Here is a 25,410-nt window from a genome sequence, read left to right on the forward strand (position 1 = left end):
CGGAGTGTACTCCCTGTAAACAAGCAGCTTCCACCACTCCAGAGATTATACACACAGCAAACGCTGCTCTCAAATTACCTTAATTGTCCTTCAAGCATGAGCCATCAACAAAAAGGAGGTGGTCAGGACCAGGCAGTGGTTCATCGACTATGTCAGGTCTCGGCTTAGTGCAAAGCTCAGTAGCATCCAGACAGTCATGGTCTTCACAATCTTCCCCATCAGCATCTGGAACTGGCAACGAGGTAGCAGGATTTAACACAGAACAGCGCTTCAGAGTAACATTCTCTGCAGGAAGCAAAATTAGTTCATATCTTGTCAGCCTTTTATTTGTCGAATGCTGTGTTTTGGTTCTCGTCATCAGAAGCTCAACTGAATGCAGCACATAGACTGTAAGTGGATGACGCATCGCAATGCTCTGCCATCGTTCAATACTGACACCTGTTGCAGCAATGGATTTGAGACATCCAGGCAACGCTGTAGGTACAGGATCTTGCGTATCTGAGAAATAGGCAACTGATCTACGGGTACCTCCATGTGTCTGGGTGAGTACAGATTAGTAGCAGCTGGCATAGATCGGGTGTGGAGTGGGTGGGGGGTAAAGATAAAAAAAGAAAACGTACTTCCTCCCATGTCTATGTGTCGCCCATCGTTGTCCCTCTGCTCTAGCTGGAAGAGGAAGCAGCCAAGCTCCCCTGACCAATCACAATACTGCAATGAAGGGTTGTGATTGGTAAGCACCCAAGCTCCCCAGACCCATCACAATGCTAAAATGTAGTATCGTGATTGGTCATGGGAGCCTGGTTGCTTCCTCTTCCGGCTGGAACGGAGGGACAATGACGGATGGCACGGAGAGACGCAAGGAAGTAATTTTTTCTTTTTTTTATCTTGACTCCCGCCCGCTCCACCACCCCCTGTCGGTGATCGATGATTGGTCTGAGCGCCATGGTTCGGCACTCAGATGGGGAATGGGAGCCTGGGTATGTTCTCCATGCAGGCTGAAATGCAGCCTGTATGGCGAATATGCAAAGTGCGCATGACTGTTTGACTGGTCCCAGAGGGCCACCACTCCTCCCCCTGCTCTGAGAGCAGAGCAGCCCTGCCCCACAAAGACTCAGGAACAAATAAAATGATAATAACATCTGCTTGTTATCATTTTATTTTTCCTTCATTTCCACTGCTAAAAGAAGTGGGGTGACGCTCCTCCGCCTCAGCTGAGGAGCCGCCACTGGTACAGTTAGAGCTCAACCTTAAGAACGATGAGAAGGCTTTGTTGTAATCAGGCATTCTCTCAACTCCAGGAAAACAAGCAAACAGTCATTATCCCAAGGGACTGGATCACATACATCCTTGTTGGTCAGCATCTGCAAAGGCTTAGCCATCAAGGAGAAATTAGGAATCCATTGTCAGCAGTAGTCAACCATTTCCAAGAACATCCTGACCTCTTTCTGTGTGCTGGGTGGATTCATTTTCATGATCACTTCCACTCTCTCTGGTGACACTTTCTTCTTGCCTTTCTCAATTCTGTGACCCAAATACTGTACTTCGTCCAAACAGTACTGTAGCTTACTCAGAGACACCTTATGCCCATTGTCAGTAAGATGGTTCAGCAAGGGGATAGTATCGTCTCTGCAAGCCTCTGGCGTTTCAGGTGCAATGAGAAGGTTATCTATGTACTGGACTAACATTGAGTTTCGGGGCAAAACCAAGTTGTCAAGGTTCTTTTTCAAGATATAATGTCTGTGTTTGTTTTCCGTAGAAGTATGGTTTTCTGTGCTGCAGGAAATGTTTGGGTTAAAAAAGAAATAAATGCAGTCTAATTCTGAGCGAGAAGGGGAAGGTGGAAGACAATTGTCCTTCACGAATCCTATGTGCCTGTCAAGAGTTTGCATGAAGAAACAAATTAAACTTTGAGAGAAAGAACACTTTCTTAGTGAAACGGCACAAATGGACTATCAAGGCAAGAAAGTTGTTACATGAATGGGATGGAGGAAATGTGTACTATGACAGTGAATCAAAATTGTATTTCCTGGGGTGGAAGTTGATCTGATGAATAAATGAACAATGAAGACGCTGAGCTAATGGAGATAATGAGAGTGGTGTGACAGTACACCCCCTTCCTTAACCAATCAAGTGTTGAGAAATTGTCTGTTCTGACACAAGTGTGGGTTGGACTTTGGGTTATAGGGTATAATTGAGGTTTCTAGTGGGCGGGAAAGGGAGTGCATGTTTCTACCTGCGAGAGGAGAGGCCCGTGTTGTTGTCTCCTGTTCTTGAACTGGCTGTTCCCGTCTGCTGAATCCTGACTTAATCTTTGCCTCTTCAAATCTTCTTGAAGGGCCTTACTGCTCTCATGGCCAGAGAGTAGTTTTCCTATTTCCTATTGGGTTAGTATAGACAGTAATCTGAATTTGCATAATCATTTGTAAATGTATTTTGCCTCAGAACCTTCTGTCACTGTGCCTTTCCACTCCTTTATGCACTGTCATTAAGATATCATTTTTGTCATTTTCTCTAATATTGTTTCTCTTGATGGTCTATGATTCATACTGTATTTGGTATTAATGAGTATTTTCACATTATTTTAGATAAAGCATTATAAATATATAAATGAGTTTGTCTTTATTAGAGGTGTTTATTCTTGATTTGTGAGTATATTTAGAATCAGGTATTAGTTTGCCAAACCCTGTCAACTTTAAAAGATGTCATTGCCACAGATTATATGCAGAATAAATTATGCAAATTGGTAGTTGGTAAACTTGATATTACACTCACCCAGCATGAAGGGACTTGTTGGGTAATGAATTTGGGTCTTGTCAGTGAAAATGTATCAGTCCCAAATCACTGGATCAACATCTAAGTCATGATGATATCCTGAGGTTCCCTGACTCGGGCTTGTTTCTAAAGGTGCCCCAATTGGTCCTTTTACTGGAGTTCCCAACATTCGTAGGTCTGAGCTAGTGCTTGACATGAGTATGGACCGTATGGTACTTGAGCCAATGCGTATTCTAGAAGGATCAGCAGTAGCTGGTAAAGGAGTACTAGTTTCCGTAGACACAAAGGATGGACCATTCCCACTTGTGCTTCCTGCTCTTCCCAATCCAGTCCCTTCAACTTATAGGGACTGTCGCTTACTAAGGTTCGCCACTGAGCTCGGATCATACACAGGGAACAGGACCATTAGTAACTGGGACTGTAAGCGCTTCCGGTAACCGTGAAGCAGCATTGACTCCGTTCTGTTCTCTACCTCCTAAGGTGGACAGTCCTGTTCCCCCTACTCCTGTAAATATCCTCCCCACAGCTTCTGCACTAAGAACCGCTTGAGGTGCTGTTACACTTTCTGTATTCCTTGCACTCACTGAGTCCCCCTCTCCTGATTGTGCATTGTAAGGTGGCGAACGCTTGTGCATTGTAAGGTGGCGGACGCTCAAATAACAGCCCATCCAACAAGGTGTCATCAGCGTCACTCCGATCGTTTCCATTTGCCCCTCTGCTTCTGCCTGTTGTCTCCCCTTCTCCCACCAATACTGGGTACAACCTTTCTCCTTTAATAGTATCCACTCCATCTCTTAAGCTGTTGTCCCACTGTGCATCCTGGCATGCCCTCAGAGCTTTCTTCATCTTCCCTTGATATTGCTCCCTCTGCTTAATATGTGCTTCATGCTTCAATGCATCTAATGCTTCAAACTGTGTTGGTCTAGGATAAGGTCGTAGTGCAAACATCACTCCCCTCATCTGCAGCAATACATCCAACCGAAATGAACCAAAACTTGGAAATGGCAATTCACCTGTTTTCAGAGATTTTATTCCAATTTTTAAGCCACACTATAGTGTAAAGTCCAAGTTTTATCGCCATATCATGTGGTGGAGTATCCTCGGGTGGTGCCTCTTCACCCACTCGAGTAATTACTCCTTGGTCACTCCTGAAAAGATCTTGCAATACTCTAAAACATCGCATGATTTCAATTGCAATTTGTTGTTCAATAAAATATAGACAGAACAAGCTTTTCCAACCACAACTTACAGATGAACACCAACCAACCCCATTGCGGCGTTACGCCAACCGTCCTATCGCAGTGTGACACAATCTGAAGTCACCTTCATTCCTTGCACTGGCTCACACTCCTTCACAATTTCTCCGTACGCATTCACTCTCACAGTCATCCTAAATCTGTTATTGTCGGCCATCTAAAAGATCGATAGAATTCAATCACTCAAGAACATGCACATACGATGACCTTTGACCAGCATTAATCACCCAAATCAGTATAGTAAACCCCTGTACACCAGGTACACTAAACGATTCATATTCGTACCATTTGAAGGCCGAATGGCGTAAGGTCTAAGATGACTACGTCATCGGCATACATCATGATATGAATTTTGTATGATGATATTTTTGGGGGAAATTGATGACGTGTACAAAACGTACCGGAAAATCACTGAGATATAAAGAGAACAAGAGGGGTTCTAAAAGGCAACCTTGCCTGAGACCATTTGGTGTATCAATTGGGCGAGTAAGTTCCTTCTCTTTCCCCATTTGAACTTGACACCAAGTTCCCGAGTATGGTGATGTGATTATGTGCAGCAAGTTGTCCGGGGTTCCCAATTTTCTGAGCTTGCTCCAAAAAGTTGGTCTAACTACTCTGTCAAATGCTGTCATGAAATCGACAAAGGCCGAATAAACGACCTGTGATTTTGAGACCAAGTATTTATCTATTATTGTTTGCTACACTGCTATGTTGTCGGTTACAGAGTGTTTTTGTCGGAACCGAGCTTGGTTTAGTGATATTGATCCCATTGAAAAATCCCAATCTTTAAGATGTTCGAGAATACTTGCCGCAAAGATCTTCGCTGTTGCGTCCAGCAGGGCGATCTGACGGCAATTACAGGGAAGCAACCGAGAGCCCTTCTTATAGATTGGGATCACTATGCTTCCCTTCCAAGATTTTGGGATTTTGCCAGTAGAAAAGCATTGGGAGAACAGAGGGGCTAGAAACGTGCTCCACTCTTTTGGATTGCTTTGCAGTACCTTTATTGAAATCTGAGCCGGGCCCATTGCAGTGGACGATCTTGCCATTTTAATGAAGTGTACGATTTGCTGAGGAGATGGAGAACCATTGTCTGGAGTTTTTTCTCCAATCTTGCATGAAACTAGGATCGCACTTTCTTTCCTTTGGTTTAAATTGTATAGGCTACCAAAATATGATTCCCATTCGACTGAGGGAACTGGTGGGGCTTGTTTTCTTGTGCCTGTTTGGTAAGCAATTAGTCTCCAGTAAACACATTCATTTTTTTGTTTGGCTGCAATCTGAATGTCCACCCATTTTTTATCCTGCATAGTTTTCGATTTTTTTCTTTTTCGCTCCTGCAGCGGTTTTTTAGAATAATGATTTAGTGTTGTCTTATTTCTGAGACTTGAAGGAATTGCACCCGTATTAATTTATTTAAGTCAATTGCTCTTTTATCGAAATACCTTCTTTTATGTTTTTCTGATTGTGAACTTCATTGTTTTAAGGTATCCTGAAGGGGGTGCACCATTTTGTTTAGAACTCCTTCAAAGTTTATTATTGGGTCTACGGAATAAATACAGAACTAGTTACCTTTCAAACAATGAGTTCGGTGACGTGGTCAGACCAGCACTTGCCACTTGCTTGCTTTCCAACATAAAACAACTCAAAGCGACGACCCGAAAACCCCGTTACGTGCACCCACCTATCAACCGTGAAAGAAACTCAATTTGGAACACTTAGAAACACAAATAACATCCAGTACAGATCTAGAGACAATAAATTCTGTTAAAGAACTATGAGTGCCTACAAGAAGCTTTTGATATCCTGATACTACTAAAGACTACATAAGAAAACATAAGAAAACAGGCACCTTGGAGAAATACAGAGATAAAAGAGATAAAAAAACAAATTAGCAAGCCTGGCTCAAAACAAACACCAATCAAGACTTCGCCTACAGAAACTTAACAAATTATACAAGTCAGCTATCGAAAAAGCCAAGAAAAGGTACTATTCAGGCAGAATTCAAAATACTAAATGTGCAAATAAAGAATTCTATAAAAGTATATACTGAAAGTGGTATATGGTGAGAAATAGGGTAGTGCCTTGGATATGCTGAATTAGAAGAAAAGTAATAAATATATTGATACATAAGTACATGGAAGGTATATATATGTATATATATATGCATAAGGAAGGTAATATATGTACATTAAAGATGCATTTAATAAACTTTGGCTTTCAAGTGTTGTTGTACTTTCAATTAATGTATTTGTTTTTATTTTTTGTAATTCAATAGTGAAGCAATTGTAGATCAATAGTTATGATAAAAGATTTACTTATTATGCAGTCACCTATATACATGTTCAAACATAATTATTATACATGTGTATACCAAGCAATACACATATGTTGGTATATATCTATAGTCCAAATAAACCATGGTTCCATGGCTGTTTGCGTGAACAATTACTTACAGGATCTCACCCTCTGCGCGATTGCTGCTGCTACTATGTGTGTTCAGGGAGGATGAAAAAAATTCTAGCTTTCGCGTCAAGAATTTTCAATTCTATTAAGGACACGGAGGAGAGGATTATGCTTCTCTTTTCTTTACTGACATGTACAGCAGCCAATGAAAATTTAAACTACATAACCCATCAGGCACAGTGTGCCCTGTCTCCACCAATCACCTCTCACCCCCCCGGGCATATAACTCGGTGTCCTCAGAGATCGTCCTCTTTCTTTGCGAACAGTCCAAACAGAACTATAACTTCAGAACCATTGGTCTCCTGACTGAACGTCGTCATCTGGACCTTCAACAGAAGGAATTCTTGCCTTCTCAATAACAAGCAAATCAGGTGATCCAAACTCAGGTTGTCTTGTCCTCTGCACCTGAAAAGAAAATCAAGGCCATAATACCTCTTGACTTCAGGCTTACATTAACAAGGGTGGGTATCTGTAATCACTTTACACTTGTCAATTCTAAATCATGACATTTCAGCTACTTTTTAAAATTAAATATTTATAATAACATTTGTTTGGGTGGGATAATGTTCGCCTCCGTTTCCTTAATATATTTGAAAATTCTTGACGCGTAAGCTAGAATTAATTTTATTCGATATCAGGAAACAAAGGCTTCTGATTATGCTAGTTTTAAAGTTTTTCCACCACATTAGTTGCCAAATCCATAATAGGTTTATGATAAAATATTTTAAACGTTGAATCAGACGACCAATCCGCCGCAGTCATAATGTCCTCCAAACAAGAACCAGTCACAAAGGCTTTAGAAGCCATGGCTCCTCTCACTATATGAGCCCCAAAAACCGAGACATCAATCCCGGCCTCACTCAATAACCATTTGACCCATCTAGCCAAAGTCGCAGAAGAGACTGTTCGAAAAGGTTTCTGAAGAGAAATCAATAACTGACCTGTGGTTGTATGACATAATTTCGAAAGACAAAAATTCGACCTACAAAAATATCGCAACAAAAATATCGTGGTCAAGAATATCGACATCCTATCTACAACATGGTAAGTACAAAAATATCGATAATTTAATATCGATGTCAAAAATATCGTAATTCAAAAATATCGTTTTTTTTTTAGTTTAAAAATATATGTAAAATAAACCAAATAATACTTATAAATCAAAGAAACATAATTAAATATATTTTATAATATGTAAAATGTATAATAAATATATATATTTAAATGAAACTTTAATTAAACATATATATATAATATATAACATATACACTTACTTAATAATTACTTTTAATAATAATTTCTGTAACATATAAATTATTAAATATTTATTTAAATTACCAGTACATCTATACACATAAAACAATAACATTAATAAATATTAAATAATTACATATAGCAAATAATAATCAATATTTTTAATTTGAATAATTTTTATTATTAATTATATATTACAATAGCTAAAATATTACAAAACATATTAAATATCAGACACAATAAAACTACTAGTCCAACTTCAACAAAAACAACAGTAAGGAAAATGTTGGATAGCGTAGGGGTAAAAATAACTATTCCAACTCCCGAGAGGGCAACAGTAGTGAAAACATTGGATAGCGTAGGGGTAAAAATTACTATTCCAACTCCAAAGAGTGCAACAGTAGGGAAAGCGTTGGATAGCGTAGGGGTAAAAATTACTATTCCAACTCCAGAGAGTGCAACAGTAGGGAAAGTGTTGGTTAGCGTAATGGTAAAAATTACTATTCCCACTCCAGAGAGTGCAATAGTAGGAAAAGTGTTCGATAGCGTAAGGGTAAAAATTACTATTCCCACTCCAGACAGTGCAACAGTAGGGAAAACGTTGGATAGCGTAGGGGTACAAATAACTATTCCAACTCAAAAGAGTGCAACAGTAGTGAAAACGTTGGATAGCGTAGGGGTAACATTTACTATTCCCACTCCAGAGAGTGCAATAGTAGGGAAAGTGTTGGATAGCGTAAGGGTAAAAATTACTATTCCCACTCCAAACAGTGCAACAGTAGAGAAAACGTTGGATAGCGTAGGGGTAAAAATAACTATTCCAACTCCAAAGAGTGCAACAGTAGGGAAAACGTTGTATAGCGTAGGGGTAAAAATTACTATTCCAACTCCAGAGAGTGCAATAGTAGGGAAAGTGTTGGATAGCGTAAGGGTAAAATTTACTATTCCCACTCCAGAGAATGCAATAGTAGGGAAAGTGTTGGATAGCGTAAGGGTAAAAATTACTATTCCAACTCCAGAGAGTGCAATAGTAGGGAAAGCGTTGGATAGCGTAAGGGTAAAATTTACTATTCCCACTCCAGAGAGTGCAATAGTAGGGAAAGTGTTGGATAGCGTAAGGGTAAACATTACTATTCCCACTCCAGACAGTGCAACAGTAGGGAAAACGTTGGATAGCGTAGGGGTACAAATAACTATTCCAACTCAAAAGAGTGCAACAGTAGTGAAAACGTTGGATAGCGTAGGGGTAACATTTACTATTCCCACTCCAGAGAGTGCAATAGTAGGGAAAGTGTTGGATAGCGTAAGGGTAAAAATTACTATTCCCACTCCAAACAGTGCAACAGTAGAGAAAACGTTGGATAGCGTAGGGGTAAAAATAACTAATCCAACTCCAAAGAGTGCAACAGTAGGGAAAACGTTGTATAGCGTAGGGGTAAAAATTACTATTCCAACTCCAGAGAGTGCAATAGTAGGGAAAGTGTTGGATAGCGTAAGGGTAAAATTTACTATTCCCACTCCAGAGAATGCAATAGTAGGGAAAGTGTTGGATAGCGTAAGGGTAAAAATTACTATTCCAACTCCAGAGAGTGCAATAGTAGGGAAAGTGTTGGATAGCGTAAGGGTAAAATTTACTATTCCCACTCCAGACAGTTCAACAGTAGAGAAAAGGTTGGATAGCGTAGGGGGAAAAATTACTATTCCAACTCCAAAGAGTGCAACAGTAGGGAAAGCGCTGGATAGCGTAGGGGTAAAAATTACTATTCCAACTCCAGAGAGTGCAACAGTAGGGAAAGCGCTGGATAGCGTAGGGGTAAAAATTACTATTCCCACTCAAGATAGTAAAACAGTTGGGAAAGCACTAGATAGCATAGTGATTCTATGAACATTATAACCAATTCAATAATTTCTTATTAAAAAATTGCATGTTAACAATGTTTAAAAAAAATAATTATTATTAAATACCAATTATGTAAAATAAATATTTAAATAAATAAATTTAAATTACATCCCACACTATTCCCCCTTTAACACACAACACACTACACATACAAAATACACAATAGATTTAAATATCAATTTATCTCTTATTTACAATTAATAATACATTCTTTATAATTAATATAGTTATTAATTGACTTATTAATACATATTAACTACGAAATTACAAATATTCACCTATTAATTATTAATTAACAATACATTAATTAGCAATAACAACAAATAAAATACAATAATCAATTATTTATATTTACTATATTTAACTAACTAATAACAATTAATTAATAATAATTACAAATAAATAAAATATATCATTATTTATTTTATTTTAATTACATCCCACCCTATTCCCCTATAAACCCACAACCCACTACACATAAAAATTCACATAATTATTTAATTATGAATTAATCACTTAATAAAATTAAATCACCAATTAATTACTAATTAACAATTAATTAATTAACTATAACAATAAATAAATATTATTAATAAACTAATTATAATGTATATAATTAACCAAATAATAAAATAATTTTACAATTAATAACTAATTAAAAATTAATTAATCTATTAATCAAATTAATTACCAATTATTAATTAATTACCAATTAATCATAAATACCAATTAAACAATACATATTAATTCATTAATTATAATTACATTACTTCCCACCCTATTCCCCTATAAACCCACAACCCACTACACATAAAAATTCACATAATTAATTTAATTATGAATCAATCACTTAATAAAATTAAATCACCAATTAATTACTAATTAACAATTAATTAACAATAACAATAAATAAATATTAATAATGAACTAATTATAATGTATATAATTAACCAATTAATAAAATAATTTTACAATTAATAATTAATTAACAATTAATTAATCAATTAATTACCAATTAATAATTAATTACCAATTAATCATAAATACCAATTAAACAATACATATTAATTCATTAATTATAATTAAATTACTTCCCACCCTATTCCCCTATAAACCCACAACCCGCTCTGATACTAAAACGCTAAATTAAATGTAAAATAATTATTAATCTCTAAACATTTATTTTTAAATGTATTAAAATACATTACAATAATCTTTAACATACAAATAAAATACATATTAAATGACATTACACTAAATAAATATCGATATTATTGACATCGAAATTTTTACTTACGATATTACTTACATCGATATTAATTACTTCGATATTATTAACTTCGATATTACTTACCTTGGGATCGATATTCTGTCCATCGATATTCTTGACTTCGATATTCTGTACCTACGATATTAAAAACACAATATTATTGTAGGTCGAAATTTAAAACTCGATATTTTGGCTAAACACCCTGACCTGCAACATCACTTCTAAATTCACAAGTACAATCCTCATAACATTTCAAACATTGTACAACGAACCATTTACTATGGTGTGGAAAAGCCGGATAACTTACACACTTGGAATTAGTTTTAGTTTGTTTAGAAATAGTGAAAGAAACTCCTGAAGGACTAAATACTCTACCTGCTAAATCCACAGCTCGTACGTCCAAGACGCGTCTACAGGAAATCAGGCATAATAACATGGTAAGCTTTGCTGACAACGGTTTTGGTCAAAGACCTTCATTTGCCGGCCAGCTTCTGATAAAACGAAGTACTACATCTACGTCCCACAGAGTAGAATATCTGCGCTCTGATGGTTTCACTAATCTTATACCTCTCAATAACTTATAAATCAAGGGATGCTCCCCAACCAGTTTCCCTTCAATGCGGGGGAGTCCTGCCGAAATTGCAGAATGGAAATTATTGACCGTCATATAGGCCATTCTCCGACTGGCAATATCGGAAAGAAAATTCACAATCATATGTATACTGGATCCCATGGGTTCCACTTGTCATTCACCACACCAACAAATCCATCTACGCCAAGCCGAATCATATTGTTTGTGCATAGCGGGAGCCCATAGATTGTGACAGGAAAAACAGTGCGCCTTGCGAAACTTCCAGCACTTGCCAGCGTCTTCAGAAAGTCTCCAGGCCATGAGAGGCCCTGCATCACCAAGGGAGGTGGACACCCCACCGGATCCTGTAATATCTCTGGAAATGACAGAAGACCTACCGGGAGAGCACAAGTCAATGTCAACGTTACCGGAAACGATGATGGTGCTTTCCAATACTGGGTGATAAATATTCATTATGCCCCATGTCGGCAGACTTGTGCCAACACCCTCTGAATCATGGCGAATGGGGGAAAGGCATACATTGTGCCCGTCGTTAATGTTTGTAAAAATGTGTCTGAGTTGAGCGTTTGAGGATCCGGTCGCCAACTGTAAACTGGGGCAACTGCGTATTCAGGAGTGACGGAAATATATCTTTTGAGCATGGAACCCATTTCTGATTCAATTGCTGAAACACGTTGGGCTGCAGTCTCCAATCGCTGGAATCCCAAAGAAATCAGGAGTTCCAATCCGCTATCACATTGGAGCTGCCCGGAATATATTCCACCATCACAGAGCTCTGGTGCTGAGTACAGTAATGCCAAAAATCTATGGCTATCTCCGCCAACAGGCGTGATCTCGTGCCCCCCAATCGATTGATGTATCTCACCACTGACACATTGTCTATGCTCAGGTGAATGCAACAACTCGATATCTGAGGTGACAGTGTCCGATTTGCAAAGGAAATCGCTAGGAGCTCCAGACAATTAATATGTAATTGTAGATCTGCTGGGGAAAATCTGCTTCCCGTTTTCATTGATCCGCATCGGGCTCCCCAGCCCCAGTGGCTGGCATCCGATTCTATCACCACCTCCGGGCATGATGCAAAAATGGCCTGCCGTTCCAAGCCTCCATGTGCAGCAGCCCCCAGGAAATTTCTGTTCTGGCTTCGTCTGATAGTGAAATCTGTTCTGAGTAACTCAGACCCTTGCGCAGATGCATGATCTTTAGTGCTGCAGGAGCCCTGGAAAATTGCCTGAATAGATGATGCTAGGAGACCTGCTAGGTGAGCCAACATCCTCAATTAAATAGTCTGAGAGGCAAGCACTCTCCTCAACTCCTTCTTGATAGCCACCCTCTTTTTCAGGGGGAAGGAGTAATTGCGTGAATATCGAATTTACCTGAAAACCCAGAAATTCCATCGATTGCACTGAAATCAGGATCGCTTTGTCTGAATTGATGACGAAACCCAGGTCCTGAAGGAGCTGTCTCGTCTAAGGTAAAGGAAGTAGCACCAGGTCTTGGCTCTGTGCCATAATCATGACATCGTCCAAATAGATGATCAGGTGAACCCATCTCTCTCTCAGAAATTGTATCATTGGTTTCAGTAACATGGTGAAACACCAAGGGGCGGAGGAGAGACCGAAGGGCATGGTTCTGAACTCGAGCCATCGTTGTCGCCATTGGAACTGGAGAAACCTCCGATGAGGAGGAAAAATAGGTACTGCTAAGTACGCTTCTTTTAAATCGAGACGCACCATCCAATCTTTTTCCAATAACAGGACCCTCAACAAATGTCTGCCCTCCATTTTGAAGCGCCGATACACTATCCAAGTGTGGAATTCTCTGAGGTTAAGGACCAAACGGAAGCCCTCATCTTACTTGACACCAGAAAAAAAGTGCTGACATAACCGTGTGGGAGAGGACTTGACTCCACATGCGCCCCTTCTTTCAATAAAGCCGTCACCTCGTCGTCTTTGAAAGAACTCTCTGTTATGGAAAAATTTAGAGGATGAGGGTGACCATTTTGTTTTGGGAAGGGGTAAACATCTAGCTGAAAACCCTGCACCGTTTGGAGTACCTGAGGGTCTTGCTTTATAGATTCCTAATTCTGAAGAAACAACCCAGTTCTGCCTCCCACAGACACCACTTCGGGTTGAACAAGCCTTACCTGCATAAGAGGTCTCGCTGGCATTGTTGTTGTTACCGCCTCGATAACCTCCTCGATTTTTTTCTACCTCTCCCAGCTCTGTTGCGAGTGGGATAGAAGTTTGAACTGGTCTGTCCCCCTCGACCCCTGTTGTCGCAACTTCAGGAGGCTTGGTAGTATCCTCAGCCAGCCACTAGACTCCTTAAGCATCCAGCCCGGTAAAAAGGCCAGTATGGAACACCTTTTTGACTGAAGTTTGGTCCTTATCTAGGGCTGAAAAGGTAGCTACATACTTTCCTAAGTCATGGACCAACTTGTTGCCGAACAAAAGCCCATTAGCTAAGGGCCTTGCCTCCGTAGAAGCCAGCTGTACCAATTGAGGATCAATACTCATCAAAAAGGATTCCCTGCGTTCGGTAGATGGAGCGCAGTTGGCATTGCCAAGGAAGCATAAAGCTCTCTGTGCCCACTCCAGAATCTCTGTTGGATCCAAATTAGCACTGGATTCCTTAGCCCTCACTGCCAAATCTAAAATCTTTGTTAGTCGTCCTGTCACGTCTGTCTTGGCACCCTTTCCAAGCTCTATCTAAACCCTTCTTAAACCCTTATAAAAGTTGCATATTCGGATCTAACTCTGGGGTATCAGTAACCTTTCCTAGTAGGGAAGGTCTAGGGCATTCCGATCCTAGAGTGTGCCCCTCGCGCTCATTTTACTTGAACATAAGTGCTACCTCCACACATGGCACCCACTCAGTGGACCTTGGGTGTAGAATATTCTTCAGGTCGAATAACAGGTTTTTATTAGGGGTTTCTGGATTAAGGATATGGGACTTCTTCTTGCGTTTTGGCGCCGAACCCGCTTTCTCTGTGTCTTTATCGGAGTCTGATGTGTCATGTGCTGATGAGGGAGTGTCATCTACAGCTCCCAGACTAGACTGAGAAGTGCTGTCCCGAGAACCCGATGGGAATGAACTCCCATATCCGTGGTCCATAAAGACCGATGACGCAACCTGTGATAACACCTCTGTTGACGAGCTGAAAGCAGGCCTCTCTCTTGCCAGGCTCTGATCACCCAGACGCACACTCTGGGCTGGGGACTCTCCCCTTGAGATTCTCAGTGCATGTTTCCCATAGTTCTTCAGGGGTTTCATAAAGGGTTGTAAAGCCCTAATAAATGCCCTATTGACTGAGTCTTGAACATGATTGTCAAGGGCCTCCACAAACCGCTCCTTCATTTGGTGCTCATAAGGCAAAGAATCTCTCTCTGAATGGCTATCCACCCATGCGCAAGCTGGGTAGAAATAGAAAGGGGACGCTTTCTTGAAGACGAGATCCCTCGTCCGTCCCGCTCCACACCAGGGAATTGACTCTTGCACCCCTACACGCCCACAAACATGCAAATCCACAATCAATACGGCTTACAATCAGCACAATACCAACAATCACTGCTTTAAAACATTGCGTATCCAGTAAATAATGTAAATTAAGATGTACTTGCCTTGCTGCTGCAGCAAAGAAAGAGGACGATCTCTGAGGACACGGAGTTATATGCAAGGCTGCCCGGGGGGGTTGCGCAGCAGCCCCCTAACAGGGCGGCCGCCTTAGTGCCGCATGAAGGCACTGGGGGCAGCCGGTCTAGTATGTATTTTGGTGCGCTTACACAGCGCTCCAGTCGAGTTCGCGCTAATTTTAAGATGCAAATATAATATTATGGTGGGCTCACAAGCCATGTGGGCCGATTGTGTTTGGCCCCGGAGGTGCTAGTTGTGAAGATTTAGAGGCACAGTGTAGGATATGAGAAGGCAGACGTAATCCCCACAAAGCGTAGAGTAATGAAGATGATGTACGCCCCTGCACTGCCTGGTAAATGAAACTATTCCCCTCCACTTGTACTCGCTCTGTACCAGGATTTGGCACTGAGCGATGGAAGGTGGCAGAGGGCGCCTCGGGGCTTGGTATCGGAGAGTGGCATCTAAGATGGCTGGTGCATGAGATGTCTAGCAATAACAATAGCTGTAATTATTGTCAGTTTATAGTAAATCGCTCCTATGCAAAGGCGCATGCGCCTGGGCTGCCTCTCAGTGCTTTTTCGTAAAAGCATGAAAAAACACCTCAGAGATAAATAGGACAAATGTAGTATCTATATACACTGAAGTCGGTTAGCACATAGAGTGCGAAAAGACTTCAGAACGATGTTGAGTTTGAGATGTATAGCTGTATTTCCCGGTAGTGAGTCGTGTAAGGTGTTCTAAACTGATGATTTACTGCAGTCTAGGCCAGGCGCTCTGCATCTGTTGTGTTAGCAGCAGAGCAGCGCTGGCCGGTGTTTACACAACACACAGGATGCCTGTGATCCGGATAAGTGTGCAATGCGAATACGTTTGCCCGGCGTTGCAGAAACAGAGCCCAGACCTGCAGTCCCCCCCCACAGATTGCCGCAATCAATGCGGGGTGACCGTCACAGTCCCCGCGTGGTCGGGTCCACATCCTGTGATTCTGGGCAAACTAGTTGTTACCTCGGGGGGGGGGGCGCCCCTCAATATGTAATTTATACGGTGCTTGTGGCGGCGCTTTGGAACAGGCGTACTTATGGTCTCGCTACTCGGGGCTAGGCCCGACCGGCAGCCCGGGCATCTGGGCGCGTAATAGCCCCCCCCCCCACGGAACCCCGGCGGAGATGTCCGTGACGCTGTGGAACCAGGGGTGTGTGTCACTTAGCGGGCCCACAGCTATAGGTAGTGTGTAAAGTTCTGCACTTTTGCCACAGCGTGGCTCGTTTACCGCGAGAGTGAGTTGCATTTTATACTCTGGAGTCGCTTTCAACGCACAGCAGGTACGATGCGCAGCAGAGCGTGTCTGCTGCTTTATGAACTAACTTCTTTCATGTTGTGCGCACGATTGTTGTCCTCGTCGATGCACTTTACACGCAGCCGGCTCCTCATGTACTTGGACGTTCAGGGTCCTGCTTTTAAGTCAAGCAAGGTTGGGCCTGGTTAGTACTTGGATGGGAGGCCTGTATTGGGACTACAGGATGCTGCAGCCTTGCAACGAGCTCAAGGCAATTGTTGGGGCAAAATAGGAGCTTAGGCAGGCAGCAATGTATTAGTGGGCTTTCACCTAAAAATTGCGAATTTTTGCAATTTTAGCGAATTGTGAAAGCAAAGTTATTTACTTGTATTATAGTGACGCCATTGCATGTGCTAGTTGCGTGTCGGGCAGATATAGGGCATAGGGTAAAGGACTAGTGCTCTTTGTGCTGCAAGCGATGAAGCTTGGCGCGCTGCGGTTGCCTTGGCAACATATTAACAGGCTCTGCCAGTGAGGGCACAGTCAGTGCGGCTGATACAATAAGGGTAATAGGCTATGCATTTACGATGTTTGCCATGGCAGAGCAGCACTGGCTTGGCCAGTTCCTAACGAGGAACATTAGGGAATCGTTACCACTTTTTAACTTAGCATGCCCCTTTCGGCTCCGACATGAGGATTAAGGGACACTTCTCGGAAGGTAGGGGATCGGCAATGGAAAGCGATCTGGGTCCGGGGATGTAGTCAGTCTCCTCGGTATATTGGTCAGCTGTTATGTGTCAGTATTGGTTCAGTTGCATCGCATTTTTCCACTCAGAGGGGGGGCGACAGCTATGTGCAGTTAACGGCTGCCATGCAGGTGTTTGGTTCCGGCCCCAGGATTTTACTTTGAGCCAGCTTGGGTCGGGCATTGCAGCTGTGTGTCTGTTAGTCAGGCGCCGCGGGCCATGTAATTCCCAGTTTCGTGCATTCCGGTGGCGTTAGATGCAATAAGTCTTTCCTTTTCCAACTTGGGCATTAGGGCCATGGCAGGGTCTTGGAATACAATTTGGGTAATGTTCATACCGGCACTATTCTATGGTGGCTACACAACTCCGGGGGAAATGTTATTACTAAGTACAGACACATTTCCCCCCCCCACCCTTTGTTTTGCACCCGAGATTCCATTCCTTATGCGCGATTTGGTGGGCGCTCACACTCGCGGTAAGGGCCTGAGTTTGGGGCAGTGGTACTGCTATGGGTGGGGGGGGAGACCTTCATAGGGATGTTTGGTACATGTTTCACTTGGGTCCACATGGCGCAGGTGACTCGAGCAACAAAGGATCTAGGGGAGCCGAGTGATGTGTCATGGCATTTGCCTGGTTGGGGGGGCACTCTGGGACGACACAGGCTGGGGGGACTGGGGCATCACGTGTGTTTTGGAGCCGATGCACAGGTTGTTCACAAGCAAACAAAGATCCAGTACTTTACGTTCCAAGTGAATTGATTTCTCAGGGTGAGGCCTTTCTATTGTGTGCTTTGTCACATTAGGGCTGTCAGCTAGGTGTGTCGACGGTGGCTCGCGTTTGGGAATGGACTCTTGCACCCCTACACGCCCACAAACATGCAAATCCACAATCAATACGGCTTACAATCAGCACAATACCAACAATCACTGCTTTAAAACATTGCGTATCCAGTAAATAATGTAAATGAAGATGTACTTGCCTTGCTGCTGCAGCAAAGAAAGAGGACGATCTCTGAGGACAGGAGTTATATGCCCTAGGGGGGTGAGAGGTGATTGGTGGAGACAGGGCATGCTGTGCCTGATGGGTTATGTAGTTTAAAGTTTCATTTGCTGCTGTAAATGTCAGAAATTAAGAGAGAAGCATAATCAGAAGCCTCCGTTTCCTGACATAGAATTGTTTCTGTCTTGCTCTGGTTAAACATCTCCATGTTTGCCTGATTTTCAATGAGGTGCCCATTTATGTGGTGTTTCGCTAAGCAAAGCCCACAATTGAAAAGAAACACACCACCTACATTTGAAGGGATTATTCCAAATGGTAGGACATCTGTTGTGAAGAATAAGCTTTGTGAACCAGCAGTCACTTTTTTATCAGTGCTTACTGTGTCACCTAAAGGAAAAATGTATCTAATAAAATACTTCTGATTTAAAAAAAAAACAAATAATAATGACAATTCGAGAAAATAGTTAGGATATGATCAAAATAAAAAACAAACATACACTAAAAGACAGAAAAATGACCCTTTCCCTGACCGGGAATCGAACCCGGGCCGCGGCGGTGAGAGCGCCGAATCCTAACCACTAGACCACCAGGGAATGCATATGCTGCGTAAAAGCAGGTTCTTTATGACACACTGTGACGATGCGTGTAGGTTCTTTGTACTAAGAATACATATCATGCTAACACTCTCAAGCTAGTATTTACTAAACTTAATAAAACAGCAACAGACACAGAAAACACACTACTTTGAGGCACACCATGAAATGCACAGAAATCTGTTAGAGTTTCTAAATGCCGAAGATGTACGAGACCGTCATAACACACAACTGGAGAGGAAAAACAGCAAGAGGGAAAAAAACAATTACCATTCTAGGAGGCCAGCACATCTTCTCTGGGACCCTGCAGGTGGGCAGCAGACCTTCTCAGCGACCCCTGCAGCTCGTCCAAGGGCTGGACAAAGCTCTCAAGTGAGCCCAGATCCGAGCACCGGCACTTCACCCAACCCAGGTTTTTTTTTGCTTTGGATGCTGGGTCCCCTCGCCCTCAGTTTAGAGAGTTAGAAACGGGACTACAAGTCCCAGAATACACTGTTATAATCGGACCTGGCAGTAATGCCTGGGCCTTGGTAATAATATAATATCTCTCATGAGGACGGCGGGGCGGACACTTCCGGGTCGGTGGTAATTTTGCTTCCACAATGCGCCTGTAAGTTGTAAACCATTAAGTTTATAAAGATAACAAAGTTTTGCCTTCATATTAAACACTCTGTCAGAGCCCGCCCCATCATTTCATTTATTTAGCGTGAAAAAAACATGTTTAGATACATTTTATTTATTGCATAGAAACTTTGTTTTTTATGTAAATAATAACCCTCCATTACACGTTTCTGTTTGTCAAGAAAGTACACAGAAGCTTAAAATGAAAAGGCTGCAATCCTTCCCTAAAAGTGTCTCAGTTAAAAATTGGCCGTCATCGATCTTAAAATGTATGTGATTGCATTAGAAAATCTTTTAGTTATAGGAGATGATGTCTTTAATGAAAAGCGTCAGTACTCAATCGCAGGAGTGTCACGTTATAGATGACATTTAAAATAAATGACCCCTCGTCATACTTTCAAAATATAGGCGGAATATAAAAAATGTACCCTCCCCGTCGGGGAATTGAACCCCGGTCTCCCGCGTGACAGGCGGGGATACTGACCACTATACTAACGAGGATTCGATGCGCTGCCTTGTGCTGAGCAGCTCCTTGAGTGTCCTTCAACCCACCCCGTCCTGCTTGTGACTGATCTATCTCTTTTCCCAGCTCCTTCACACCAACACAGGGGGCCACAGGCTCAACAAACACAAACTCTCTCTCCCTGAAAAGACACACAAACATACACACTCCCTCTCACCAACCTTCTCACCTCCTAGCAGACGCTCTCAGCAGCGCTCTCAGCAGCATTACCTAATGCCAGAGTCTCCACAACCAGCTCCCAGGGCTGCTTCAGAGGGGGCCCGGCCTGGATTCAGCGCCCCCCGCCCCCAGTAGGAGGAGGGAGCTGGGGTGTAAAGTTGAGGAGAGGAGGCAGGAAAAGCCCAGGTGTGCGAGTGTCCGAGAAAGAGGCGCTTTCTATTGTGAAGCAGAGGAAAAAAGTTAAGAGTTTGCAAAAGTCCTTCGAGCCGGATTTGAACCAGCGACCTAAGGATGTCAATTTCTGCTCTACAGTCCTCCGCTCCACCAACTGAGCTATGAAGGCTCGGCTGAGAGGCGTGGGAGCTACGTGAAATGAAGAGTGGGAGGGGGGGGGGGGGAGAGCTGGGGAATATTTTCTAAATTGTAAGATTTACAGTGAGTAGGATTGCGTAAAACGTGTGTTAATAAAGAAAATAAGGAACCTGGAAGAAATCACGATTGATGTTGTGTTATTTTACCAAGTTTTAGAGGGTTTCAAGTCTAACTATGCAGTAGTGATTGTAATATGTTTCAAACAAAAGGTATCTGCCGAAACCCGGGATCGAACCAGGGACCTTTAGATCTTCAGTCTAACGCTCTCCCAACTGAGCTATTTCGGCGGCTTCTGTTCCCAGCGTGTGGCCGCTCTGGCTCCACAGACCCTGGAGGTTTCCTGCATTATTGGTGAGTTTACAGGGGTTATTACCAGGCGTCCAGGGCTCTCATCACCTCCGCCCTCACACTGAGAGAAGCCTCGCTGGGGGGCGCTGCTCTCCTCCCAGCACTGAAGACCAGACACGCAGCTGGCATTTTAAGCAGTGACGTCATCGACGCCGTGACTCTTCTCAAAACTCAACCAAGTCCAGGCAGGTAAAACTGCCCCCACCCTAAAGAGCCATCGAGCGTCACTGGCACCGGGACCCGCCTGTGATGGGTGGATGTTGTTAGCAATGGGTCTGTTGGGCGGCTGCTCTGAACTCACACCCAGAGGCACGTGCCTCCCTGGACCATGAATCACAGAACACACACATGACCACAAACAGGATCCTGCTCCTGCAGGGGGAAGTGGGGCTAAAGTCCATCACTTTACAGAATACCCTACATCAAGCTGCTGTTTTATTTTCAAAATAGGTTTATTTCCAGCGTAAAAACGTATAAACCATCCAATGATAAAGTGTTAAACATTAAAAACACAATTCAGTTTATACCACATCTTCCATAAAATCCATAAAACCCTCCTCACATCACTGCGGACCCCCCATCATCGGGACTCTTCCAATCACATCACTTCACTCTTGGTGACAATGTACAACTTTTGTATAATTGTGAATAATGATAATATCTTGTTAATTTCAGTGCTGGACAGGCAGAAAATACGTTTTTTCAGCACGAGCAGCACATGGCTGTGCAGGACTGCATGTATGCAGCGTATTTCCACTATTTGCACGTTCTCGAAGCGCTATGGAACCTGAGTGCCCTTTCCAGCTCAGGGGTTCATGTTTATCAATCAATCAGTAGATTTGTAGAGCGCTTCTTGTCACCTGTGGGAGTTTCCAGGCGCTGGCAGGGACCAGAGTGGACCCTTGATATATGCATTTTCATTGCCTCTCAGATTGTCTACACGCGAGTCTGTGTCCGGTAAGGTTCCATCACACCATCACTCTTCTAAACCCACTTTCTACCCTCTCACACTGTCCACAAGAGGAATGTTATCAATTTAAAGACGAGTATCTTGAACATCCGAAGCTGTTCAAGCCCAGAGGATTCTCCCACTGCCCCTGGACTCCCACAAACCCTCGAGGACACGTTTGTAGAGTGGAGAATACTTGATTTTACCGCCATCTTCATGTGTAACAAACTACCCGCCTTTTTCACTTCACCCTTGAGCGCTATATTGGTGGCATCGCCTGTGCACCTTCACCTGTGTCATAGTCCCATTATGGCACCAGGCCCCACCCTTACCACAACAGAGTATGCATGCATAAATAAATACACAACACAACTTTTGTTTGGGAAATATTGCTGCAGGTGTATTCCATACAAAAGTATGCAATATGGTGGGTTATCTTACGGGCGATCCAAGGGCAGGCAGCTGTATAAACCTATGCTGCCCTGCCCGCCTGATGAGCCACGCACTGTGGAGAAACCCATCAGCGCTACCCTTATGGGTTCCCCCTTGAGCGCTATATTGGTGGGATCGCCTGTGCACCTTCACCTGTGTCATTTCTAGTTTTCCTGTCCCCCAAAATGCAATAAGTATATATACATTATTGAATTTCTGAACCCACATTCTCCTCGCTAGTCGGATCTATAATTTTCTGATTGAATTGCTGATTGTGTTGATTATTTTCGTCATTTCCTGTAAATCTCCGGGGTCTCTTAGTTGAGATCAACATCCCCCAATATCTTAGAGGTCTGAAGGTTCCCCAAACCATCACAATAAACACAAACCAGGCCCCCTCTGTGAATACTATTGTGTGCGACGTGACAGGGCCCTTCCTTCCTTAAAAAGCGACTGTTCACCCTTGTCGTGGTCTGCGCGGTGCCTTCTTTGGATGGGTGATGGAGGGTAGAAGACAAACCTCAAGGCGCTTCTGGGAGGAAGAAGTGATCAGCGGCTCCTCTTGTGAAACTCTCCTTCACTTTTACACTTACAACAGTGCAGGAAAGGGGTGTGGAGATCAGTTAGGTTTATACGCGGTGGTTTCTGGGTAATATGCCGAAGGTATAAACATACAGAGTGAAGGAAGTGGAAATAAAATAAAGTAAAATGTGTGTAAACCTTTTGTATTCTTAAAAATGTAACAGTAAAAATATATCTTCCCATACCGGGAGTCGAACCCGGGCCGCCTGGGTGAAAACCAGGAATCCTAACCGCTAGACCATATGGGAGGCGTGTCGGTGTTGGCTGGGCTCAGATCATTTGTAGTGCAAATGACCGTATCCTCTCGTAGTGTGTTTCTCAGTGTTGAATGCACCACGACTTTCTAAATAAAGAGAATAGCAAAGAATAGAGATAAACTCAGCTGCTCTGAGTCAGGGTGTGTGGGATCAGCTTGGTCATTTCCGCTCTGTACAGGAATAAAACACGCAGACTGCTGCAGGAACACGCGCCTTGGAGGAAGGAAACAGCAAAGAAAGAGGGTCAGCGAGGGAGGAATCTACACAGAGGCGACGAGCACCTAAACCACTGAGGCTGAAAAGAAGAATAAGATAGGCAGAGAAAAGAATGAGAAAAACACAGACTTAGAAGAAAAGAATAGAGACAAAACGGATACACAGGAGAGCGGAAGTCAACAAACTGCCCTTGTGATCTTGATCACAGGTGACGAAGAGCCCCATTTAGAAATACTACACACACTACAAGGACGGGTTATCAAAACCTAACCTCTGATCCTCTAGGAGCGGGGGAAAGTACGCACCGGTGTGGAGCGGACACACATAGCGCCTGTACACAAGTACTTGTGAGTAGAAGGTGCAGCGCCCAGAGAGTCCTCTCTCCGCACTCCGTGGACAGTAACCAAGGGCCACGGATGCTCCCAGTAGCCGCGAGTAGCACTTGCGGTGGTTTCCCACGGTGACCGCGTGGCCTAATGGATAAGGCGTCTGCCTTCGAATCAGAAGATTGAGGGTTCGAGTCCCTTCGTGGTCGGGGTTTCTTACCTACTACTGAAAGGACATTTTATGAAATCTACAATCCTGCGCACATTTCAATGTTTTTGTTTTTAAATCTATGCAGGATGCTACTAAGGAGGTGGTGATTCTAATAAATGCCCACAAAACCTCGCTTAATACATATACTTTCTGCAAATTCCTAAATTGTAACTCGTTTTCACAACACGCACAGTGTCACTCACTAAAGCACTGTAAAGCGTCCCTCAGTAAATCATTGCATGGTGTCCCTCACTAAATCACTGCATGGTGTCCCTCACTAAAGCATTGTACAGCGTCCCTCTCTACAGCACTGCACTGTGTCCCTCACTAAAGCACTGCAGTGTCCCTCACTAAAGCACTGCATCGTGTCCCTCACTAAATCACTGCACAGTGTCCGTCACTGAAGCACTACAGAGGGTCCCTCACTAAATCACTGCACTATGTTCCTCAATAAAGCACTGCAGAGTCCCTCACTAAAGCACTGCAGAGTCCCTCACTAGCACGGAGGCGTGGAAACAATCTGCGCATAGCGGGGGTGGCCGAGTCCAACAATACCGGCCCCATGGAAACCTATGTGGAACGTTCATTGGGAGACACCTTTGGCAGAGATTGTTTCTCAACTCCGTTTGCGGTGGAGCGGACTCTTCGGTCCCTGGCCCCCAGATCTGCTCCTGGCGCTCACCCCCCCTCGTCTTATCATCTCGCGCCCGCTGAATTATCATGATAGAGATGTCGCGATGAGAAAGGCTAGGGAAGTGGAAAATCTGCTGTACCAAGGAATGACTCTTTCTCTAGACCCAGACTTCACGGCACTGGTGCAGGAGGCCCGGCGCAAGTTTCAAGACATAACAAGCATTGGCAAAGCCAATAGGTCTCGCTTTTTGGACCTTATGATGTTGACTGCCAAATCTTTTACTATTGTATCCTGGAATGTTCGGGGAATGGGCATGATGCGCAAGCGGCATAGAATAGCTGCGCAATTACATCGCCGTAAAGCCCAAATAGTCTATCTCCAGAAGACACACCTAGTGCCCTCAGAAACTATGAAATTGCAGAGACGGTGGAAGCGGCAACTTTACGCAACGGCCTATTCTGCCTTTTCTGGAGGAACTGCAATTTGGATACGGGCGGGAATCCCCTTCTCCCTTAGTGAGAGTAATATAGATGACCAAGGAAGATATGTATTTATACGAGGAGCATTGGATGGGAGGCAGGTGGTTTTGGGTTGCATTTATGCTCCAAATGTGGAAAAAGAGGCCTTTTTATCACGAGTCTCCCGGGCACTCTCGGACTGGTCGCAGTATCCATGGATGTTAGGAGGGGACCAAAATGCAGTGCTTGATGTAGGACTAGATCGCTCTCATCCCCCCTTACTGAACACGACGGCTCACTCACAAGCGGCCGCTTTAACGCGATGGGTGCAGGGATGGGAATTACTGGATATCTGGAGGTCCCTGCATGTCAACATGTGAGAATATTCCTTTTATTCCTACCCGCACAAGGTACATACCCATCTAGACCACTTCTTATGTACACCTGACTTGTCCCCGACCATTAAGCAATGTAATTATTTGGGCAAGACTATATCGGACCATAATCCCATAGAATTAGTGCTAAATTGGGATCGCTTCCCCGCACCTATCTCCGCATGGCG

At 43.2% G+C, this 25,410-nt stretch overlaps 1 long non-coding RNA gene and 4 other non-coding genes across 5 annotated transcripts; all 5 read right to left on the bottom strand.

The window, feature by feature from the left end:
* Positions 1 to 6,570: 6,570 nt before the first annotated feature.
* On the bottom strand, positions 6,571 to 19,143 carry LOC146839688 (uncharacterized). The gene is made up of 3 exons (XR_014980698.1): positions 19,031 to 19,143; positions 11,003 to 11,053; positions 6,571 to 6,899 (listed from the first exon to the last, which is right to left on the bottom strand). It is a non-coding gene; the product is annotated as an uncharacterized LOC146839688 (long non-coding RNA).
* On the bottom strand, positions 18,689 to 18,760 carry TRNAE-CUC (transfer RNA glutamic acid (anticodon CUC)). Its single transcript has one exon. It is a non-coding gene; the product is annotated as a tRNA-Glu (tRNA).
* Positions 19,144 to 19,810: 667 nt separating the features above from the next.
* On the bottom strand, positions 19,811 to 19,882 carry TRNAD-GUC (transfer RNA aspartic acid (anticodon GUC)). The gene has a single exon. It is a non-coding gene; the product is annotated as a tRNA-Asp (tRNA).
* Positions 19,883 to 20,649: 767 nt separating this feature from the next.
* TRNAF-GAA (transfer RNA phenylalanine (anticodon GAA)) lies at positions 20,650 to 20,722 on the bottom strand. Its single transcript has one exon. It is a non-coding gene; the product is annotated as a tRNA-Phe (tRNA).
* Positions 20,723 to 22,922: 2,200 nt separating this feature from the next.
* TRNAE-UUC (transfer RNA glutamic acid (anticodon UUC)) lies at positions 22,923 to 22,994 on the bottom strand. The gene has a single exon. It is a non-coding gene; the product is annotated as a tRNA-Glu (tRNA).
* Between the last annotated feature and the right edge of the window lie 2,416 nt (positions 22,995 to 25,410).

This window comes from Triturus cristatus, chromosome 4_1 (genome assembly GCF_964204655.1).
Source record: "Triturus cristatus chromosome 4_1, aTriCri1.1, whole genome shotgun sequence".
NCBI classification, from domain to species: domain Eukaryota; kingdom Metazoa; phylum Chordata; class Amphibia; order Caudata; family Salamandridae; genus Triturus; species Triturus cristatus.